A 16973-nucleotide genomic window follows, 5' to 3' on the forward strand; every position below is an offset into this window, starting at 1 on the left:
AAAAAGAGAGACATTACAGTTAAATATAGTTGTTGTGGGGTCTGTCTGCGCAGGGCTAGCGCTTCACCACACAAACAGTAAAAAGTATGGCCAAGAACTAGAGAGGCCTCATTAACAGTTCATAAATCATAGAGCTGAAAAGACCTACAAAATTGATGACTGCGACTCCATAGAGATGCTTAAGGACATTCAGATCAAGGGACTGAAACATGCCTAATGCTGTGTGAGATTATGGCCATCCAGTTCCACCCTCTCTCCCCACAACTACCATCACTGCAGATTCTTTCACATCTTACCACTCCCCAGCATCTCTCCTACATAGCCCCAACAATAGTGTGCCACTGATAATGCAATGGGACTTTGCTCCCCTCTCCTCCTCCCATCGGCTCTGGGGGAAGCAGGAGAGTCCCCAGAATAGGGTGCAGTGGGGAGAGAGGGAAGGTCATTCTGCTAGGCAAGAAGGAATGCTTGTGCTGCTGATGATGAATTCCTCCCTATGATTTAAAGAACAGCAACCACATTTTAGCTCCATGGGAAAATTATGATATAGACCAGGCAGAAACACAAGGCACTGATGTATATGAAGTCAGACCACTGCTCAGTGCTGTCCGTAATGACTTTCCAGGGTTTCAGACAGGGAAATTTCCCAGACCTACCTGGACATGCCAGGGAATGAACCTGGGACCTTTTGCATACAAAATATTTGCTGTACCACTGAGCCATGTCTCTTTCCCTAATGCAGGAGTTCCCAAATAGTACCACCAGCTCCTTTCTTCTCTGCTTGCTTTGGAGGAGACCTGTAGTTTCCAAATACTATCACAAATAGGCACTGTGAATGGCTGGGGAGTGGTTGTAAGATCATCACGTGAATGAAGAGGGTGAGGAGGAGAATAAATAGACCACTCAACTGGTCCCGAAGGCACCAAAATGCCATCTTAGCTAGCCTATAGCAATGAGAAAGGAGCTGCATCTTTGGGGGAAAGAATATTCAAGTGGGTGTGCTAAAATGCCTCCCACTTACTATCTTTAGGCTGGATGGGATCTGATGAGCTTGCAACTTTATTGGAAGGAGTAGTTAAATTTCCACTCTCCTTTTCAGATATTGTGTTTCAAGATTTGGCCTTTCCCTCTTGAGAATAGGATCGGGCCACAACTGCAGTGTCACGTGGCACAGCATTTCCCAGACATTTTTCTAATTAAATCATGAGAATTTTCTACCTAATTGCTTTATACATTTCCCAGGAATAAAGCTCGCATTAAGATTTAATAAGACTCAGCTCCATTCACCCCAGAGCAGCTATCCAACATGATTGCCTCTCCTAATGTTCTCAGCGATTCCTCAAGAGCCAATTGTAATGATCATTAAGAAATAAAGGCCCTTCCGCCGGGTATTAAGTGTACCTCTGTGCACCTGGTTCCCTGCAAATGATCCACAACTATACACTACCTAAGGAATAATAATAACAAAGCCGCTAATTACCCCATGGCTGCATCCTGAGAAATTGTGTCATCGATTCTTCTGGGAGGAGGCTCAAACAGTACCATTTTCAAGAAAGGGACCATTCTCAAATGTTCCTGCTTTGGAAGCCAAGTAGCTCGGATACATGCATTGTGCACATCCGCCATCCCACTCAAGCAACACAGGAGAAGAACCCTCTCTCAGTAGCAGAGCAAATGCTTTGCATGTGAAAGGTTCCATATTCAATCCCTGGTGTCCCTAGATAGGGCTGGGAGCCTTTGCCAGTTCAGGTTGACAATATTAAGCTAGATGGACTAATGATATGACTTGCTGTAGAGCAGCTTCATAAATTATCCCTTTCCAGTTGGCATCTGTTACTCTTCTCTGTCACACGTGTACGTTGCAACCTGACACTTCCTGCCTTTGCTTGACAAGATCAAATGTAAGCTAGGAGCACAGCCAATGAGCCTCTGAGAGAGGTATAGTAGGGGTCCAAAGGGAAAAGCAGCATGGCCTTAGAAAAGGATCTCTTAGAATATACAATGTACTCTGCCTGTTTGCTATGTGGGAATGTTTTCTGCTGTCACACACATATTAGCATTATTTTGGCATGGGGAATGAGTCACAGTAAGCTTTAAAGATCGGCACTGAAAAGAAAACACTGTCAAGGGACTCTGCATTGCCTCAAGCAGTCAGCATTATTCTGTTGGAAGCCATTTTAGCTATTGTAAACAACATTCACCTCTAGGGGCAGGATCAAATGATGGGAAGAAAGATGGTCAAGACATGTCAGTGAAGAAGCAAGGCAATAACTTTATTGTCTCTCTTAAACAGGAATAGAATAGTACCTCCACCCCAAGTCCAATGGCACCAGTGATTAAGGTATATAATTACATGATCCACTAACATATCTGAGCTGCTTAAGAACATAAACATAAAAACAGCCTGTTGGATCAGGCCAATGGCCCATCTGGTCCAGGATTCTGTTCTCCCAGTGTGAAACCAGGGAGCAGAACATAAACACAAGAACCCCTCTCGTAGTTTCCAGCAACTGACATTCAGAAGCATTACATGTTTTGCCCTGCTAAATCTCTGCTGGGGTTCTCTCCCCAAAGAGTACTTGCCCCAAACTTGGATCTTGGCTCCCAATGAATTTTTCCATCAGAGACTATGATCGGATTCAGACCTTATGGCATGAACATCAGTCAAGTTCTGTTCCCCTGCCCAAACCATCTGGCTTGATGAAGAGTTTTGGATAACTCGAAAGCTCACACCCAGTATTTTGTGACATTTTGACTGGCCTATTAAAAACATTGCTTCAGATCTCACAAAGCACAACGGCACAACCTCTTCCCCAGCTGCTTCCTCTAGCTACAAACATTAAATTCTCTCTTTGTCCTAATTCAAGTGACCAACTACAGTGGTGCCTCGCAAGACGAAAAGAATCCGTTCCGCGAGTCTTTTCGTCTTGCGGTTTTTTCGTCTTGCGAAGCAAGCCCATTAGCAAGCCCATAGGGAAATTCGTCTTGCGAAGCACCTCTGCAAACGGAAAACCCTTTTGTCTTGCGGGTTTTCCGTCTTGCGAGGCATTCGTCTTGTGGGGCACCACTGTACTTTCTTTTCTCACACACATACCCCTGAGCACACACCCTCAGACCCCATTTTGCAGATAGATTTGGGGTTTTTTTAATGAATGAGTCATTTATTTTCTCCCATCGAAGAAAGATCAATCAATCATCTCTGTTAACAAGCAATCAGCTTAACAAGTATTTAACATCCATAACACTATTCAAGAGTGAACTTTTAAGCAAGAACGACTCCGTGTAATAAGGAGGGATACCAGGCATTCCCACCAACATTGTCTAGCACAGGCTTCCTCAACCTCGGCCCTCTAGATGTTTTGGGACTACAATTCCTATCATCCCTGACCACTGGTCCTGCTAGCTAGGGATCATAGGAGTTGTAGGCCAAAAACATCTGGAGGGCCGAGGTTGAGGAAAGCTGGTCTAGCACCTCATTTTCTTCTCTAGTCTTCACTCACAGTATATTTGTATCTCAGGGGTGCCAACTTGAATAAGATATTGTGGGGGCCCAGATAAGCCCCGCTCACATAATCAATTACATGACGCAGTGCACACACACCATTTCATAGAATCATAGAATCATAGAGTTGGAAGAGACCACAAGGGTCATCGAGTCCAACCCCCTGCCAAGCAGGAAACACCATCAGAGCACTCCTGACATATGGTTGTCAAGCCTCTGCTTAAAGACCTCCAAAGAAGGAGACTCCACCACACTCCTTGGCAGCAAATTCCACTGTCGAACAGCTCTTACTGTCAGGAAGTTCTTCCTAATGTTTAGGTGGAATCTTCTTTCTTGTAGTTTGGATCCATTGCTCCGTGTCCGCTTCTCTGGAGCAGCAGAAAACAACCTTTCTCCCTCCTCTATGTGACATCCTTTTATATATTTGAACATGGCTATCATATCACCCCTTAACCTCCTCTTCTCCAGGCTAAACATGCCCAGCTCCCTTAGCCGATCCTCATAAGGCATTGTTTCCAGGCCTTTGACCATTTTGGTTGCCCTCCTCTGTACACGTTCTAGTTTGTCAGTGTCCTTCTTGAACTGTGGTGCCCAGAACTGGACACAGTACTCCAGGTGAGGTCTGACCAGAGCAGAATACAGTGGCACTATAACTTCCCTTGATCTAGATGCTATACTCCTATTGATGCAGCCCAGAATTGCATTGGCTTTTTTAGCTGCCGCGTCACACTGTTGGCTCATGTTAAGTTTGTGGTCAACCAAGACTCCTAGATCGATGATTTGAATGGCAATCATCTGAATCATCTGAATCATTTGAATGGCAATGTCCATCAACTTTAGGAGGCCTAGCCCCCTCAAGTATTTTATTGTGGGGACCAAAGCCCCCAAGGCCCCTAGGAGTTGGCTCCTATGTTGTATCTAATTTGTCTAGCAAAGTCCTTGCTCTCCTAATAATGGCCACTGAAACTCTTTCACTACCCCACCCTCCCGCCAACTAGTTTTCATGGACTTTCAAATCTTGCTGAGGACCCCCCCCCCATCTTTGCCCACTCCAGCCCTAAAATGTGAAATGGCATCATTAAACACCATCTCATCTCCTGGTATTCACATGTCACTTAGTGCTGATTGGCACGGTCCCCTTCTCTTCCACTGTTCTGTGACCTCAGCCAAGCAGGGCTCTCTTGAACTTTTCACGCCAAGGGCATATGTTCTTCCTTGGACTCTCACGCTTGGAAATGCAGGAGCTAACAAATGTCCATTGCCCCTGGCTCTGCAGGCCTTACCAGCTGCTCAGAAAAAGGAGAAGATTGGGGGGGGGGGAGAGACACTGGAGTTGAGACAGCTCAATATATTTTGCTTTGGTGTGCTGAGTCATCCTTCCACATTTGCCTATGTGGGTGGGGGAGGCTGGGTAGAAATTGGTAGCAGGGTGAGGCAGAGGGTTATTCTTCTTCTCCCACTCGCAAGCTGGGAGGAAAACGTCCTTCATTCTTGTCTTTCCAAAGCAGCTTGAGCCAAGAGCTGCAAAGAGCTTTGCAGCCACTGCAGTAAAGAACTTCAGCTAGATTTCGCATGCACCCTTTTTTAGTGTAGTTAAATAAACAATGTGTTTTGTTTTACTGGCTCTGTATGGTGCCAGTACTATAAAAGGCACAAATAATCTGTCCTTTAAAGTGACTAGTTCAGACCAAAAGAGCAAACATAATTGAAAGTGTGTGCGTGTGTATTAAAATAAAAGGTGCCGACCATTAAAAAACAAATGAAAGAAGTGGCTCAAAAGGAGGGGGGTTGTGCTGTCAAGCTGATGCACATTTGGACTGCTTCCGCAGGCAGGGAAATGGGACCCCGTGTCTCTGGCTGACAGAGGCAAAGTGTGTTGCAGAGATGACTCATTCATTTCACAGGGAAGATGATGCTATCTGCTGCGAGAGATCAGTTCTCCCGCTCTGCTTCTATCCTCCTCCCCCACCCCCTCAGGTGAACTTGCTACAGCATTCTCCTCCAGCAGTTATGAGCAGACAGATGACAGGGAGGAGGTGGGTAACGGACTGAGATTTAAGCAGGAAGCTCTGTCTGTTGTTAGCCTTTGTTAACAAGGAAACCGATCTCCCTCCTTCTCTCCCCCCCCCCAACACTCCCCCCCCTTGCCTACTCAGGGAGCAGGGTTTCGAAAATTACTTGGGATTCTGGGCCCAAGGCCAAAATGCCAGATGTGTGTCAAAGGCAGAGCTAGCTAAGAACAGGGACAGGAGCCGCCATGCCAGGACAAACAGCCCCACTCCATGCTTCTCTGACTGGCTTTACCCAACTAGAGCTTGCTTTTCAGATTTGGGCAAGATTCTACCCTGGTGCCCGCAGCACTGACCTTGCTTGTACATTCCTCCCAGCAAGAAGGATTTGATGTAGTGGCAGCAAGCGGTTATTATGGGGTGTATTTCCCCTGAGCATGCTGTCCTGTCTGTCAGCAATGTGTGAAAGGATAGCTTAGACTAAAGCTGAAATAAATGTTCTTCCCTCAAGTTCTCAAAATTGCCCCTTGAATTTTGTTGTTGAATATTCTCCTGTCTCTCAGTTGTCTAAATATTTCGTCTGCCCACTCTAAGAAGAATAGAGATGTTGTCTGGAAACAATGTGCAAATAAAGAGTTGCATTCTCTTCCCCGCCCCTCTCACATACCCCTCTCACACACAAATACATAAACCTTTTCCAATCCTGCTTGTCCCTACAGAAGGGGCTTTTTTTTATTTATTGTAGGTTGTTAGGCTTATGTTATACACACCTGCATGCACTGTCTGGTTGAGCCTTCTGAACAAGAAAATGAGGTAAAAATACAGACCATATTGTGGCACCAGAATCCACTGTTACAATCCTCACTTGCTGTATAGTTTAATCTAGAAACATAGTGCATTGTTAAGCTATTGAATTTGCTACCAACTTGGGTAACTTTAAATGGGGCTCAGACGTATTCATGGACAGTAAAACTAAAAATGGAGACTAGTCATGATGTCTGTATACAACCTCCAGTATCAGAAGCGATATGCTTCTGAATATCAGTTGCTGGAGGGGAGGACATGGGTGGGAAAACTGCTATTGTGTTTATGTCCTGTTTGTGGGCTTCCCACCTGTATCTGGTTCATCAATGAGAGAACAGGATGCCAAACCAGATGGGCCTTGGGCCTGCTAAAGAAGGGCTTTACTTATGTTCTTTTTATGTAAGGGCTGTTACTCCTGCTTGTTCTGTTCACCAACCCCACTTACCTGCCAATCTGCTTCCCACATACCTAGCCAACCACTGCTCCCTTTACACTTGACCAACTCCCTCCCTTTACCCCTTGCCTACCTCCTCCCAGCACACCCCCACCCTATTTTAAAGGAGAGGGGCAGGCACATCTGAGAATGGTTTGCCTCCCACCCTCCTTTAAACAGTTTGCCTTGGCCCCCTGCCCTGCTTGCTCGATCATCCGCTTGCTGTTTTGTCTTCACCGTATTGGAGGCCACATAAACTGCAGCACGACAACAGCATTGCAATTTTATTATACAGCCCAGTAAGATAAGCAGAGAAACCATTGTTTATTGTTTGCATGCTGCTAATGTTTTCTGTCACTGTTCTGAGGGAGCTTATGCTGGTATTTTTTGTTTTTGTTTTCTCTGTATGAAATATTAATGTCCTGTATGATCTCCCTCCTCCTTTTCTATAGTATAATGTATTTATGCATATATATTTGGACCAATATAGGCTGCTTGAAGACCCTTTGGGTCTCATAACTCAACACGAGTTCACTACTGTCATGGACTGACTGAATGCAGGGGAGCGATGGGAGGCACCAGCTGAGGGAACCCCCAAGGGACCTCTGAAGGGAGGAAGGCTCAGAGCCAGGGGATTGTTGGTAGGTCAATGGTGAGAAGACGAAGAATAAGAGTTTGGATTTGATATCCCGCCTTTCACTCCCCTTCAGAAGTCTCAAAGCAGCTAACAATCTCCTTTCCCTTCATCCCCCACAACATACACTCTGTGAGGTGAGTGGGGCTGAGAGACTTCAGAGAAGTGTGACTAGCCCAAGGTCACCCAGCAGCTGCATGTGGAGGAGCGGAGACGCGAACCCGGTTCACCAGATTACGAGTCCACCGCTCTTAACCACTACACCACACTGGTCAGAGGGAGAAGAGGGAACAGACTGGGAGGAGGAGGTGTCAAAGCTGAAGAGGCAACAGTGAGCAGGAAGAGGTTCTGACAGAGAGCAGTCCAGACTCAGAGAAGGAGAGGAGTGGGGGCGAGAAGATAGCGATGAGGGAGGCTGCAGAAGAATCTAGGAAGTCTCCTACTCCTCCTGCAACCAGTTCCCCTCTTCCCATGTCTCCCAGAACATGTAGAGAAGTGAAGAGAGTGGAGTGAAGAGAGACAAGATAAAGGAGCCTTAGGGTGCTGGGGAAGGAACCGCAGGAGGAACCTTAGAGAGCGGTGGGAAGGCAGAGATCTTCAGTCCTCACAACTGCCCCATTGGAGCAAGACCTACTGGGAAGAGTTGTTCTGATTACTAGGTCTGTGCTGTTTTTGTTTCTTTAAATAAAGAATTAACTTCACTGATCAGGGTTTTTTTTATTACTGATTACAGCATGGGTAGGCAAACTAAGGCCCGGGGACCGTATCTGGCCCAACTGCCTTCTAAATCCAGCCTGAGGATGGCCTGGGAATCAGCGTGTTTTTACATAAGGAGAATGTGTCCTTTTATTTAAAATGCATCTCTGGGTTATTTGTGGGTCATAGGAATTCGTTCATTATTATTGTTTTTCAAAATATAGTCTGGCCCCCCCAAAAGGTCTGAGGGACAGTATACCGGCCCCCTGCTGAAAAGGTTTGCTGACCCCTGGATTACAGCTCCTGACAACTGTTTTGTTTTAATTTATTTCAGTTTTTACAGTTTTAACTCATTTTTAAATTCATTTCAATCTCCTGTATACTGCATAGTCAAGTGGTATGTAAATTGTTGGAATTAATTAATTAATTAAAAATGTGATTCAGATTAAGATCTGAAGCATAAAGGTGAAGCGTCCATGTAAGTATCTGACAAGAGTAACTACGTAATTTATGGCTTAATTCTACCCTCCTTTTCAGAGGCTCTAGCACCAGGAAGAACATGCAGTGCGTCTTCTCAAGTGTGGGAACCACACACACCCAAGTTTATAAAGAGCTGCTTTATACCCAGATTAACAATCCACCCAGCACAGTCCTGAATATTTTAACTGGCAACAGCTCATTAAAGTCTTTCCCAGAACTCCTACCTGAGAGATCCTTTCGCCAGTATTAAACATGAGACTGCATATATGCACAATTTAGCAAAATATACCGGTAACTGAGATACGTACAGGTCCTGGCTTCTTATAAGCAACACAAAGTCTCTCTGTCTGACTGTCTCTTTTTCTCTGTCTCACACACAGCCTTGCTGTAGCCTTTACTGTGCCAGCAGAATTGTGGCTGTTCTTAGGATGCTGCATGAGGACACAGGATTCTGGCAATGCACAATTATAGGGCCTGTTCACATATTTTGTGCACAAAAGAACATCTTCCATCTTTCTCCCAAAATAGAGTCTTGTCAGGGAAGTTGTATGAAAATATACCTTTTTTTATTTTCAGAGAGAAAATATGAATTTTATTGATTGTAGGCAGGGGCTCTCCGTGAAGTAACTGAGAGGGACCAACTAAAGCATTTATTGAATCATTCATTTATTTTTATTTTTATTTTTGTGTATGTACTACAGTCTACCTTTCAGCCCACCAGGAGTCTAGTAATGTTATCATTAACAAAGATGTCAGGGGTAGGAATACGTAGTCTTGCAAGAGATCGTCAACGGAAATAAATATGGTGCAAGTTAGCTAACAAAGAAAGAGATATTCATTTCATTTATTTATGAAATGTATATCCCACTCTTCATCGTAAAGGACCCCAGGTTCACTATTCTGATGATTGTTTCAAATCTGGAGATTCATACTTTTAGGGCAGGGGTTAGTTTCATCCCAAACGAAGGGAAAGAAGTCATGGAAATGGATGGTGTCTTTGTGATCAACTGTGCGTTTGCAACTGTGCTAATTGAGGGAATTATTATTATTATTATTATTATTATTATTATTATTATTATTATTATTTATTCCCCACCCTCCCCAGCCAAGGCTGTGCTCAGGGCTGCTAACAAGTAATAATAAAAACAAGTTGAATGAATACAACTTAAAAACAAAATTAAAATACAACATTAAAATATTGAAACATTAAAATATTAAAATGCAGCCTCATCGCAGAAGGAGAAAGGAAAAGAAAAAAGAAAGAGAGGGAGGGAATCAAATTGGCTCCAAGCCAAAGGCCAAGCGGAACAACTCTGTCTTACAGGCCCTGCGGAAAGAAATCAGATCCTGCAGGGCCCTGGTCTCATTAGGCAGAGCGTTCCACCAGGCCGGAGCCAGAGTTGAAAAGGCCCTGGCTCTGGTTGAGGCTAATCTAACTTCCTTAGGGCCCGGGACCACTAGGGTGTTGCTATATATGGACCATATTTATAGAGATCCCTCCAGCCCAAGCAGTGCTGCTTCACACAATCTCCAGGCTCCAATAAGCTCATCATATTGCTTTTCACAAACATCTCTTTATAACACCCAACTTTGCCCATGTACAACAGTTTTTTCTACAATGCTCACACAACTTTTCCTCCTGGGTCATTGATGGTTTGAATGCCCCAGCACCTCACAGGGCCCCACACAGAATAATTAAATGTTTTTTTGTTGCTGTTGTTTTTTAAAGAAACTAACTTGCAATTGATGCCAGATAGTCCTGCGAAAAGGTCACACCCATTGCTTTAGTGCTGACTAAAATGTGATTAAACTTTGGTGCCACAGTCCTGCTCTGTATGAACTGCATATTTGATGTTACAGCAATACTGCATTTCAGTGTGCTTTGTATATTTCCTATGAACTGTGGTTGAAACAGATGGGGTAAAATTTATTATAGTGCCGATGACACAAGAGGAAGGGAGGGTCCGTATACCATTCAGACAGTGTCATTAGTGTCCTTGAGAGTGACTTCACAGCCGGATGAAAGATATTGCTTCTTCACATACAACTGTTTCCTTCCCTCCATAGGTATTGCCAAACACAAATAATGTCTGAAGACCGTAGAAGTAATTGTCAAGGAGGTGAGTACTGAAAATAATTTGCAATTCTGCTGCTGTTTTTTTGATGCCAGCCAACCAAGCGTAAGAGACTTCAGTTCAATTTTATGAAAGTGCAAATTTAAAAATAGACCCTGGAGTCAAGGGATATTGACTGTGCCAAGGATAAAACATTTTGCAGCCCTGGCCCACATTACGTGACTAGAGCTGGGAAGCAAATGTCACTTTGTCAGACCGACAGCTTGCCACTTTTTTTTTTTTACATGGATCTCACACTGATATCAAGAATATCAGATATAATTAAAGAAGCCACACACAGGGCTACAGCAAAGCATCCCATCAGATTTCATTCTTAACAAAGTATTTAATCTGATTAAACAAAGGAAGTCTTTCCAAGGTGATCAAAGAGCCTGAGATTTAGGATTCAAATGAAAACAAAACTCAAGACTAAAAAAAGGTACCAGCAGGAATCATAGCAGGTAGTACAAAATATGAGAGCCAGTGAGGCCCATTAACATAATTTGTTTGGGTCATGCAGGCAGTCTGTCAGTCAGTTAGCTTTATTTAACATAGCCAAAGGCTGCCGCAATGTACACAGAATCATTCAACAGTTAAAGGGAAATATGCTGGGTTAATACAAAAAACTTAAAACATCTACCGGTATATTATCAAGACATTACCTACTCTAAACAGAGTTATAGAAGTACCTTAATATACAGGTTAAGACTTTAAACAAAAAAAATTATAGGCTAAAATCACCACATGGCCACTAATATATTAAAAACAATGTTAATTAATACAATGTACAATTATATTCGGCGTTTGGTGATAAAGAGAGAATATAGCTTGATGTAGGTAGAGTCAAATAAATTCATCTCCTTTACAGTTGGTGGCTATCTTGGCTATATAATTTGCTATATAATTTTCCTAGCGGCAGTTGCAAAGAGTGCTACACGCCAGGTCACATACTTATCTATGTCTGCGAGGAGATATAAAATCATGTCAGAGGGGTTCTGGCCAGGGGACCTTGTCATTATAGGTGCTAAAAATCATTCTCTTGCTTCATTATATAAGGAGCAGTGCAAGATATAATGCATAAGGTCCTCTACTTCAGGACATCCCCTAATGCAAACACGTTTGTTGGTATGCCTCTGTGTCTCCCATCTCTATTATCAGAGTTTATTGTATTTAATCGTAACTCTGTAAAAGCTTTCCGAAGTTGTACAAAAGTCAGTTCATTAAAATAAGGTGTTTGTTCATGGGCCTCTCTAAGTTTAAAATATAATGGGGCGCATGTGGATGTGTATATAGTTTAGGTCGTTTTTAATTGCCACTGCCCTTACTGTTTGTTTTAAAATATTTATCTGTGAATATAAGGGAAGTTCCTTGATCTCGGTCACTGAGAGGTCATATTTGCCCATCAGTTGGGCAGCGTGATGTACGCAGTTTTTAAGGGATAATCCATTTGAGAGCTCAATCAGGCATTTTTTTTGTAGTGTAGTGTTGTCCATCTGTTGAATTCTAAACCAGTAGCAGAGGATCTATTTGGCTCTCTATGCTCAACATGCGAGTTTCCAACCTGAGGGTCATGCAGTCAGCTCTTGCCTCACTGTGTGGTGCTACTGGGTGTCACAAACTTTCAGAGTCAGTTATCCCAGAGTCAGGGCAATTTAAAGATAGCATCAGCATTAACTTTTGCTTCTCTAGTTTGTATGGAACTTCCTCATTGTTATCCTAATAAGTAACTTGTTTGCATTTTAGAATAACTCCTAGTTGGCTTTTTGGTAAGTTGCAGGAATAACACAGTTGAGTGTTTCTGCGGAGAAGCAAATTTCTGTAGGTGAGTCTCTAGTTAAAATGTTCATGCAATGAATTGTAAACTTTGGACAGATTCACTCCTAATTAGAGCCAAGGTCATGGTATGATGGCTATGAGACGAGCTCAGGATCCTGGGCCGGCTCATCCCTGCTCCCTTTCTGTCCTCAGAACATCCTGTTTTGGAGCTTCCTGCTGGTGGGGAAACTGCCAATAGGCCTCTCATCTGCAAGTTCAGCCAGCAGAGCTGAGTAGAGGAACACCTCGCCCAGCCCAGCATAAGGAGGTTTGGACTGCTCTGCCTGACAAGAGAATTAGTCACGGGACCCTGATTTATGCACTCAAATGCAGTATTGGTTTGAAAATGTGGGCTGCCATATCTTAACAGAACTTTAGAAACGGAGATGAGTCAGGCTGCAGTCTGGACTCCTGACAGAAATTTCGTAAACCTGACTTGGCCTGCCAAAAAAGCTGAAGAAACCAACTTGCGTTGACTTCAGCCCCTAAAAAATGGTCCTTTGTCAAAGGAGTTGTGACTGGTTACACTTGCCAGAATCTGCTGAAAAACTCAGCTTGTTCAGATGAATATAAAAAAAATTGCAAAATGAAGTGATCCCAAAGTTCCCTTTCCCCTTCACTTGCTAACTAAGCCAACTGTGTTGCTACACCCAGAATGGCTCGAGCAAATTAATAAAAAGGCCCAATTCATTCATTACCCTTGTTATGAAGCTGTTGCCCCAAATCTGCTCGCTCATGGCTCACTCCCACACCACATAGATAACTTTTTATTCATTCATTCATACATACATTTATTTTCATTTGTGAATTGCTTCCCATAAAACATCCTGAAGCAATGTAACAATAAAAATATAAAAAATACAATTGTAGTCCAATCTATATAAAGACTTGGATAAAAACCTCCACTTGTTGGAAGAGAAAGATATTCAATAGGTCCTGGAAACATGCTCCCCCAAAACGGATATTTAGGTAGCGTCAAACTGAGTGCTGTCCTATTTACATGTATCTGAACCCTCTCAGGCTAAGGATTTATACCCAAACAAAGATGATAGAAAAAGAAGATACCGTAGTTTTTAACAACACTGCACAGCAGCATATATATCTAGGTACAGTGTCAGGCACACATAAGAATATTCAAACATACTCACACTTCTGTCTTAAAAAAATAAGAATTTTAAACTAAAAAGGAGGGAATAGCACTAAAAACAGAGAGCGTTGCAAAGTTCACCTCTTCTGGTGCTGGCTAAAGTACTCCATATATATATATATATATATATACACACACATTTTTTATTAAATTTTCTCTTTTACTATTTTGAATACTTACTTAAACATCCTTAAAATATCAATATCTTCCCTTCTTCTCTTTCCATGGTTCATTTTGCATACCATATATCCCTGCATATTTTACATAAACTAAACCATTCAGTATTCCATTATTACATCCATCAAAACTTATTTACACTGTTGTATTTTTCTTAATGCTGCCAACATTTTCAAGTGTACACAATTCCCCTCCATACATTTAATAAACATTTTCCAATCTTCTCTTTTCCAATACAGTATTCTTCTTTTTCTCTTATTCTATATGTTAGGTCTGCCAGCTGCGCATATTCCATCAGCTTAAGTTGCCATTCTTCTTTAGTTGGGATCTCGCTAATTTTCCATTCTGGCTAAAGTACTCCTGACACCATTTGAGTGTAGACAATAAAGAAGCTGTGAGTGACCCAGGCATTTTGCTCAGGAGTCTATGGCCAAAGAGATTTCAGGTCTTTATTAGTAAAACAGGGTCACAAGCACAGACCCTTCACTGAGCTTTAGGTTCGAAGTCCAGCGGCAAGTTTGAAGGAGTTCCTGGGGTGCAAGAGAGGAAACCCAGAGGGGATCTCCAGAAAGATGGCATATAGAGACAGAAGCCATGGAGATGACACACACACAGAGCAAGGTTAAAATCTAGGCTTGCAAGGGTTTGCAGGGGATTCAAAAGTGTGTCTCAGTGAGTTGGCATGATAACCAATGAGAAGGGGGCAAAATCCAGGTAGGTGTGCTTGCACATAGGGGAAGGGTTTCAGGAGAGAAGACCCCAGTCTTAAAGGTAAGAGGTAGATTGGGACATGTCCACAACAAGGGTGACTCATCCAGGATGTTTACATAGTGGACAGTCCTCCTGAATGGATTTACCTATTAAGAACAATGATTGTGGCAAACAGCTTTCTGGTGAGTCATGCTGTTTTACCTACAGATGCTATTGTTCTGCTGATCTGCATCTACATTTTTGTGGATTTTCTGATTGATGGAGGAAATTTGTCTTCAGATGCAGGGGCTTTTAGATGCCAGAGCTAACCTTTTGTTTGCCAGTCATTTTATCTTATTAGAATTATTGCATGTTGGCTTTCTAGTGAGTCAGATGAACTTTCTGGATCCTCGATGCTGGCAAAAAGATCAAGCATAGAAAAACCAATGGCAATACTACACCTAAGGTCAAGCCAGGGTCTTTCACATTAGCCAAACTCATCCTTGGTTCACTCCTGACACAACATGGAGGCTAACAGCTAAAACCTCATATCAGGAGCTCCAAAGCGCAGGTGAAGGCACAATTCTAACATCACACAGAATGAACCTCCTGATCAGATTGCATTTGTAGGGATGTCCTTGTTGCAGATATTGTGCAGTTTGAAGTGCCTAGATGCAATAAATTAGACTCCTTTTGGAAATGAAGCATTGTCCAGACCCTTGAAAATGTTATTCAAATTTTACTAGCAGAACTCTGCAAAATAAAACAGAAGCATCAAAGATGCAACCAAAACTATACAAAAATATCCATAGGCACAGGTTCAGCATCTTACAAAATATGAAATAATTCAAACAGACCTATAAGCAAAGGTCTCTCTTTCTCCTCTCCACGCCTGCATTCCAGCCTTCATTGCCTCCCTTCAGGAGAGCTTCATTTACCGTACATCTTCACTTCCATGGAGTTTGAGAGAAAAGGACTCAAAGGCAACTCCCTTCAAAATAGAGATTCGCAACTCAATACCTTCATCACATAATCAAAGGTTCATTCATATGTTAGCTACCAGAGAACAACCATCAGTTAATAATTAACTCAGCAAGAGCTCAGAGCACTCTCCTTGTCTTTAATATAGCCCCATGGGGGGGGGGGACACACCAAGTTAAACCTTTTCACCAATACACATTTAGCTATTTTTCATTTTAGAACTTCATTTATACAGGTGTTTTCATTTCAGTGTCAATTAAGTCAATTATACTTAACAGTTATCACCTGCAGAGTGCAGTGATCAGTTGGGTATGGAAGGGATAAGGCAATCTTTTAGGTACCCTGGTACTGAGCTGTATAAGGCTTTATATAGCAGTACCAGCACCCTGAACGTAGCCCAGTGTGGATGTTTGGAGCACATGAGCAGCCAGGATCACATGGATACCTCCTGAGCAAGCATGGGCAGCCAGCCCTAAGAGACAGTGGCCTGGGTAAGTACCCACAAGTCAAACTGCTTATGAGATCCTGATAACTATCAGTTACTAATGGAATGTGTGAGCCAGCCTTGTGGAGCTACTTTGCAGTAGCAACTGTACCACAATCCTAATGGGGCCTGCCCTGAGTGGATTAGCTGGGGTAATTAAAATGGGCAATACCATGCTACAACTTCCTTCTGAACAAGCAGCTTCTGCTTGGAATTGTGCCTAGGTGGTGTTGATTTATGGCAGCTACCATAACACTAGTGAACAAGGCCAAACAGGCCCCTCAGAATGATTAATGTGAACTGTCTGGTTGAGGAAAGAACATCCATATGACTTCGTATTTCCCCAAATGATCACTGGTCACAGTGAAGTTTTAAAGGGAACATTTTCAGTTAACCAGCTTGGGGGAGAGGTCTTACACCAGGGGTAGGCAACCAAAGGCCCGGGGGCCGGATGCGGCCCAATCGCCTTCTAAATCCGGCCCACGGATGGTCCGGGAATCAGCGTGTTTTTATTTGAGTGGAATGTGGCATTTTATTTAAAATGCATCTCTGGGTTATTTGTGGGGCATAGGAATTTTTTTCTTTCAAAATATAGTCCAGCCCACCACATGGTCTGAGGGAAGGTGGACCGGCCCACGGCTGAAAAAGTTTGCTGACCCCTGTCTTACACAATCATTAAAGCCCACCGACCCCAATCCAGCAGGACTGTATTGCCACATATTTTGAAGAAAATGAAGCAATACCACCTAAAGAAGGGGAGTGTAAGGCAGGAGATCCCAGAGGCAGCAGGGTTAGAGTACAACTTTGAGTCTAAAATTACCCAGCTGCACCCCTGTTTTGGAGCTCCAGGAGAAAAGGGCACTGTGAATAGATGGTAGGAAGCAGGGAGGCAGCTGCTAGTTTCCAGAACTTGCTGCCTCATGGGACAAGAGCCTCTCAGTGAATAAGATATGGGGACTTGGCAATTCAGGGTTGAAAGCAGTTGGTATGGAGGAAGAGAATTCTTA

General features: G+C 43.1%; 1 long non-coding RNA gene across 1 annotated transcript; it reads left to right on the top strand.

Annotated features, from left to right (window-relative positions):
- The first annotated feature begins 7705 nt into the window (after positions 1 to 7705).
- LOC310672187 lies at positions 7706 to 13622 on the top strand. The gene is made up of 3 exons (XR_014508462.1): positions 7706 to 8041; positions 10626 to 10678; positions 12641 to 13622. It is a non-coding gene; the product is annotated as an uncharacterized lncRNA (long non-coding RNA).
- Positions 13623 to 16973: the final 3351 nt, after the last annotated feature.

The sequence above is a fragment of the Podarcis tiliguerta genome (assembly GCF_965153285.1).
Source record: "Podarcis tiliguerta genome assembly, chromosome: 2".
In the NCBI taxonomy this organism is placed as follows: Eukaryota; Metazoa; Chordata; class Lepidosauria; order Squamata; family Lacertidae; genus Podarcis; species Podarcis tiliguerta.